Source organism: Micromesistius poutassou (assembly GCF_964030765.1).
Source record: "Micromesistius poutassou genome assembly, contig: SCAFFOLD_6574, whole genome shotgun sequence".
Classification (NCBI taxonomy): Eukaryota; Metazoa; Chordata; class Actinopteri; order Gadiformes; family Gadidae; genus Micromesistius; species Micromesistius poutassou.
The window spans coordinates 1-7,223 of record NW_028177634.1 but is presented as its reverse complement, the minus strand read 5'-3'; the positions used below and the strand labels follow the sequence as shown (position 1 = coordinate 7,223).

The 7,223-nt window shown below is 48.4% G+C and overlaps 1 pseudogene across 1 annotated transcript; it reads left to right on the top strand.

Annotated features, from left to right (window-relative positions):
* The first annotated feature begins 917 nt into the window (after positions 1-917).
* On the top strand, positions 918-7,200 carry LOC311375846 (cysteine-rich secretory protein LCCL domain-containing 1-like; annotated as a pseudogene). The gene is made up of 11 exons: positions 918-1,036; positions 1,832-1,964; positions 2,391-2,506; positions 3,324-3,424; positions 3,986-4,198; positions 5,561-5,620; positions 5,774-5,839; positions 6,487-6,616; positions 6,747-6,781; positions 6,896-6,968; positions 7,125-7,200. The product of its transcript is annotated as a cysteine-rich secretory protein LCCL domain-containing 1-like (transcript).
* The last annotated feature ends 23 nt before the right edge of the window (positions 7,201-7,223 follow it).

Genomic DNA, 7,223 nt, shown 5'->3' with positions numbered 1-7,223 from the left:
GGGAAGGAAGGACAGTCTTTGCATTCCCAGTAAACCCACAGCGCTGGACGGGGATCTGTGAGTGTGTGAGCAGATGTACAGCAGCACGGTTCAGGCTGGTAAACCAAAACAAGGAGCACCCACCCGACGCGGAGGCTTTTGGCAGGGCCATACGGGAGGCATTACTTAAGCAAAACACAGCCTGCGCTTCTGCATGTTTTGAAAGAACCCACAATCTGTTGGGGATGTGGGGGGGAGCAGTACAGCAGAGGCCAGCTGAGGAGCAATCAGAAACTTGAATGACAACACAAACACACATACACGAAACGCACGCACATGTGCGCACATGCGCGCACTATAAGTGTGCACGCACCCATTCACATTCACTTCAGAACAACACTGCATCGGCAGATCTCTGACAACAGTGCAGGGAGGAAATGAGAGTGTTTTATAACAGCTTTGTTCTGCTGCTGGTGTTTTTCTTTTTGTTTATGTCAATTGTTTTTCAGTCTTGGCCACAATCTTGCAGATTGCTACCAACAAATTGTTGAACTCTGTGTTAAGTATTTTGTCTCCTTTCCTTCCCTCCCTCCCTGCTCTTCTCTCACCTCTCATTTCATCTAATCTCCTGTTCTCTCCTCCTCTCTCACCCTCTCCTCTCCTCCCCTCTCCTCTCCTCTCCTCTCATCCTCTCCTCCCCTCTCCATTCCTCTGCTCTCTCCTCCTCTCATCTCATCTCATCTCCTCTCCTCTCCTCACCTCCCTTCTCCTCTTCTCCTCTCCTCTCCTGTCATATCCTCTCCTCTCATCTCCTCTCCTCTCCCCTCTCATCGTCTCCCCTCCTCCCTCCTCCTCTCCTCCTCTCCTCTCCTCGCCTCCCTCCTCCTCTCCTCCTCTCCTCCTCCCCTCCCCCTCTCCTCTCCTCCTCTCCTCTCCAGGTGTGGGACACTGAACTAGAGCGTTCAGCGGAGGAGTGGGCAGAGACCTGTCTGTGGGAGCACGGCCCTGCAGGTCTACTGCCGCAGATCGGACAGAACCTGGGAGCCCACTGGGGAAGGTGAGGCTAGAATGACACTTACATGTACTTAATAATAATAATAATAATAATAATAATAATAATAATAATTGATAGAATTTATATAGCGCTTTTTCGGAGGTCACTCCAAAACACTTTAAAGAAAACACTTTACAAGAAGACACTTTACAAAGAAAAACAAGAAGACACTTTACAAAGAAAAACAAGAAATCTAAATACAGAAAAAGTCTAAATAAAAATCCAAAGTTTTGGATGGATTCAGGTGCGGTATGGGTGGGCTCAGGTGTCATAAGCTTTCTTGAAGTGGTCGGTTTGGAGTTGAATTTTGAATGAGGTTATTGAGTCTGAGTTGCGTATGTTTGGGGGGAGGGAGTTCCAGAGGGTACTCCTTAAGGTATCAATATGTGGAGACATCTGCTCTGCATGTGCTTCTACATACTATAGCATAGACAGCACAGCATGCCATACCATAGTGTAGCATAGTGCAATACAGTAAAGCATAGTATATAATAGCATAGCACAATGTATCGTAGCATAGCAAAGCATAGTAAAGTATAGTATAACATAGTATTGCATAGCATAAGAAAGCATAGCAGAGACACTATAGTGGTTAAGTATAGTATGGCATAGTATCATATTAGTATTGCATGGCTTATCTTTCCAGCTCCCTGTCTGTTCTGTGGATTGCGTCTTAAAACATATTGCATCTTCAAGATATGATTCAACCTTAAAACTGTGAAAGAGCAACCTCAGCCTCAGCAGCCTTGAAGTTGTTCAGACCTCGCTGTCATCATGCACCTGATCCTGTCTCTCCAGGTATCAGCCGCCAACCTTCCACGTACAGGCCTGGTACAACGAGGTGAAGGACTTCTCCTACCCTTACCCGCAGGAGTGCAACCCCTACTGCCCGTTCAGATGCTCCGGCCCAGTTTGTACTCATTACACGCAGGTATGTAGCCCGCGGGCCGTACCATTTCATCATGATGGAGGGGCGGGGGGGGTGGGGGGGGGGGAACAACAATGTGGGTACAGTAAGGATGTTCATAGAACCAAGTGCCAAGCACTAAGAATCGCTAGGTTAATCGCTTCCCTGTGTACAACAAAGATAGCTAGGATAAGATGCTTCACAATGCTAAGTACTATTGTTAAGTGCCAGGACGTAAGACATACAATTACTGTGTACATTAAGTGCGTACATTAAGTGCCAGGACCTACAAACATACAATTAGTGCGTGCATTAAGTGCGTACATTTAGTTCCCGGACCTACAAACATACAATGAGTGCGTAGAACAGACCTGTAACATCCACTCTGTGTTGTTGTGTAACTGAACTCCCCGGGTTGTGTGTCTCCCTCTCTCCTCCACCTTTCTCCAGCTGGTGTGGGCCACTAGCAGTCGTATTGGCTGTGCCATCAATATGTGTTACAACATGAACGTCTGGGGGCAGATTTGGGCGAAGGCCGTCTACGTCGTCTGCAACTATTCACCAAAGTAAGCACATTCCCTGGGACACAGCAGCAAGGGTCCAGTGCATCAATGACAAGATAAAAGGACAAAGCACACACACACTGTGTGTTTGTGTGTGCTCGTTCAAGCGCTTGTCTTTAACCTTCAGTTGGTTCAACGAAAAAAATAACTATTTGATAAAAAAAGTTAAACGTGGGAGCGTGGTCAAATATTATTCGATTTTTATTTTACGTTTATTTGACAGGGACAATGCACAATATATAATTGAGCCAGATTATAGCCACAAGGCTAATTATTCTTCTTCCGACCAAACTTATGCAATTAATGTGGCCAAAACTACAGAACCAATCGATTCCATTCAACATCTGTCACAAAGGTCTAGGTCCATACATATGGGCAATGACTTTTCATATTTGTAAACATTATACTTTTTGAGATATTCTACTTTTAAAATACAATTTTTTACAATGGAAGTCAATGGGAGGACAGCGGAACCATCCGCCCATTCTCTGACACTTACTACTTACAGACTTTGTAACTCTGTAAATTTTTTATCGTTAACCTTCTTTCAAAGGTTTAACAACCCTCAGCTGAATTTAACTGAAATAGGGTTATGGTTCTTAGCAGATGCCTTTATCCAAAGCGACATGCAAAAAAGATCATAAAGACCACGGGCATTTCTATGCAAAGAAATCCCTTATGCGTGGGATTACATTTTCTAGTTTACATCTGTTGTCCCTGGATGTATAGCGAATGCAAGCCTACATTCAGACAGTTTGGTGTCTTAACACATCGGTCTGTCCAACACGCTGACCTCCAGTGTCCGTTGTGATCTGAACAGGGGTAACTGGTGGGGCCACGCCCCCTACAAACACGGGTCGCCCTGCTCCGCCTGCCCCCCCAGCTATGGAGGAGGCTGCAAGGAGAACCAATGTTACAAAGGTGTGTGTGTGTGTGTGTGTGTGTGTGTGTGTGTACACACCTGTGGGTGTTTGCACCTGTGTGTGTGTCTGTATGTGTGTGTGTGTGTGTGTGTGTGTGTGTGTGATTGTGTTTACACCTGTGGGTGTTTGCACCCGTGTGTGTGTGTGTGTGTGTGTATGCATGTGTGTATATAATCATGTGTGTATGTGTTTGTGTGTGTATACAGTCGTGTGTGTGTGTGTGTGTATGTGTGTGTGTGTGTGTGTGTGTGTGTGTTTGCACCTGTGTGTGTGTGTGTGTGTCTGTGTATAAGTGGGTATATACTCCTGTGTGTGTGTGTGTGTGTGTGTGTGTGTGTGTGTTGTGTATGTGTGTGTATACAGTCATGTGTGTGTGTGTGTGTGTGTGTGTATGTGTGTGTGTTTGCACCTGCGTGTGTGTGTGTGTGTCTGTGTATAAGTGGGTATATACTCCTGTGTGTGTGTGTGTGTATACAATCATGTGTGTGTGTCTTCACCCCCCCCCCCCCTCTCCATCAACACTCTCTCTCCCCACTTCTCCTCGCTCCTCGTTCCAAAGACGACTCCTCCAACGGCCCTCAAGAGGAGACCGAGGAGTACAACTTCATCGAGCCGGAGGCCCCCCGCGCACCACAGAAGCCCCGGCCCCGGGCCCCCCGGCCCGACCGACCCCAGGCCCCCAGCCGCCCCGCCCCGGCCCCCACGCGGGCCCCCACGCGGCCCCCCACCGAGGGCCTGGAGAGGAACGAAGTGGTCAACACACAACAGATGTGTAAGCTGCCATTCCACTTGTTGTTTCAGGCTCCGGTTTCCCCGCCGACTGAGACCGGGGTTAGCGGTGGGAGAAAATGAGTGTGTGTTAGTTGGGGTTTTTTTCGTTTTGGTATCTGGGCACGACGGTGTGCAAACACAACCTACACACCAGCCTTTATTTTGGGGGAATTGTCTTGTTGTGCAGCCGCCTTTGTCGTCCCTCTCTCTGATTGGCTGGGGCTGTTTTTTTGGGGGCGGGGCTGACAGAGTACGTTCTGTGTGAGTGTAGGCAGGGGGTGGGCAGGGAGGACTTTGCTTTGTGTTGGCTGAGAGTGATTTAGGGATAAGGTGAGGACAGGCGAGGTGTGTGTGTGTGTGTGTGTGTGTGTGTGTGTGTGGCTGTGTGTACGTGCGTGCGTGCGTGTGTGTGTGTGTGTGTGTGTGTGCATGTGCGTGTGGCTGTGTGTGCGTGTGCGTGCGCACGTGTGTGTGTGTGTGTGTGTGTGTGTGTGTGTGTGTGTGTGTGAGTATGTGTGTGTGTCTATGGGTAGAGGGTGGTGGTGTGGGTGGGGTTAGGGGGTCTGGCTGTGGTTTCTAAATGACTTCCTCTCCTCCGGTGTAAGTGGCCCCGGCGTGCAAACTTAAGTCAGAACTCCGAGCGATGCTGACCACCAGAAATTCCTGAGCCCATTGGCTGAAACATGATCACATGACACCGTTTCCCTGGGAGTTCACCCCAGATGTTCCTCGTAAGTCGGGGCTCTGGCCAGAACAGCCCACCGCTGCACTATTTATCATCCGGTCATATAGTAGACTAGCCTGGAAATCCAGAGTTCTTGCGAGAGCACAATTTGAATCGCTCAGAGAGTCACTCTGGGAACGAGCAATATACTCACTCCCGATTCCCCTGGCCCAGAACATTAACCGATCACATCAGTGTATCTGATATAGGCGGTGCCAAAAGTGTTTCTGTTTTACCGACCGGATACAGCAAGAGTCTTATCTATTGGTTAGCTCGCTGGTCTGGATACGTCACCCCTTGTATTCTTCTGATTGGTCGTAGTGTTATCCAAATGCGTGCAGTGATATTTTCAAATGCATGCTTGGTGCTGCCCTCGAGTTGGGCCATTTTCATTACTCGTTGCCAGGACCCCACAGCTTTCTAGATGTGGGTCTGGATTTCCAGGTTAATAGTAGACACCTTCTTCATCGATAGTGCCTTGCTAAAGATTCCTTAGATGAAGGCTGCGGAAATCGAACCCGACTTGACTGGGACTCCAACCCTTTGTGAGCCAGTACAATACACCCTCCCCTTCCGTGGACCCCATGGGAATATTCAAACAGTGTGTGTGTGTGTGTGTTCCTTTGTGTCGTTTTACAGCTCAACTCATGAACTGCAACACCAAACTACGAGACAGTGTAAAGGAACGACGTGCAACAGGTACCGTGCAGCGAGCAGATGTTCTGTGTTTAACTGCTCTGTGACATCGACCCGTGCTACGGGCGACCCCGTCGTGTCATCGACCCCGGGCGCGCTACGAGGCAGGACGGTACGCACTCCTGTCCTGACCTTTGCCCCCTCTCATCGGTACAGGTACGAGTGTCCCGCGGGCTGTCTGGATGAAGCCGGAAGACCGTTGGGACCGTGTACTATGAAATGGTACGTGCAAACATGTTGTGTCATGATGGGCGTTCGATGATATGACATTACTTTTACATTAAGGACATTAAGGGCATCTAGCAGGCGCTGTTGTCATACACACACGTTCACACACCGACGGCGGAGTCGACCACGCAGGGCGACAGCCAGCTCATCAGGAGCAGTCAGGGGTGAGGGCGTCTCGCTCAGGGGACACCTCCACACTCGGCTAGGAGGAGCCGGGGATCGAACTAGCATCCTTCCGGTTAACCCGCTCTGAGCTAGGCCAACCCCTCTTAAACATATTATCAGCTTCTATTTTGTTGTTATATTGATGTTATCATATATGAATATGTTAATATGGGATTCTATGTGTGAATGTGTGTATGAATGGGTGAATGTTAGGCAATATTGTAAAGCGCTTTGGGTGGCCACTGGTTACAAAGAATGCGCTATATAAATGCAGTCCATTTAATATTGGATTCTAATAATACTCTCAAATATTATTACTCCAAAAATGTATATTACTGTAATGTAGCATAAAAACATTAATATTTGATAATATAACCTTAATGTAATAATATTTTCATGAATGCATATAAAACGAGACATTACCTAAATGGTAAATGCATCACACTGAAATAAACTCTGGAGATGATTTACTCCAGCAATCCAGCGTGTGCCGGGCGGGGCTGCACGCCGGCGTCATCGACAACGACGGGGGCTGGCTGGACGTCACCAGGCAGGGCCGGAAGGAGTTCTTCATCAAGTCCAACAAGACGGCGTCCAGTCGCTGGGGTGAGTCGCCAGCGGGCGGGGTCGCAGGGCGGGGTCACGTTGACCAACAGATTGCAAACACCTGCGCTCGCGCGACGACTCTCCGTCTCCTCTTGGTGAATTGTGTTGTTTTGTTTTTCATGTCTCGCAGGAAATACCAGAGCGCCAACGCTTCGTCGTTGCAGAGTAACGGGTAAATATGTGATGATGTATTGCTCGTGTTGTACCGAGCAGCGGACAGTGCACCCGTTAATATCACCTCGATGGTTTCTAACCGACAGTTTGTGTCTTTTTCCACAGTCAAAGGCATCACATGTGAGACGACAGTCCGCGACACTCTGTCCGTTTCAAAAGCCTGCAGGCATTGTCCGAGGTACAAATCTCTCTCTCTCTCTCTCGCATTATCAGTCTCTCTCTCTCACTCTCTCACTCTCTCTCTCTCTCTCTCTGATGCTCCCTTTCCCACTTTGTTATCTGACCTACAATACATGTAGTCATGAATAAATGCATCCCTGCTCTCTGCTTTCAGACTGTGGTGTCCAAGGAACTGTCTGGAAGAGAACCCGCACATTTCCAGAGTTATTGGAACCAGAATATACTCAGATGTGAGTCTCTCTCACTCTCTCTC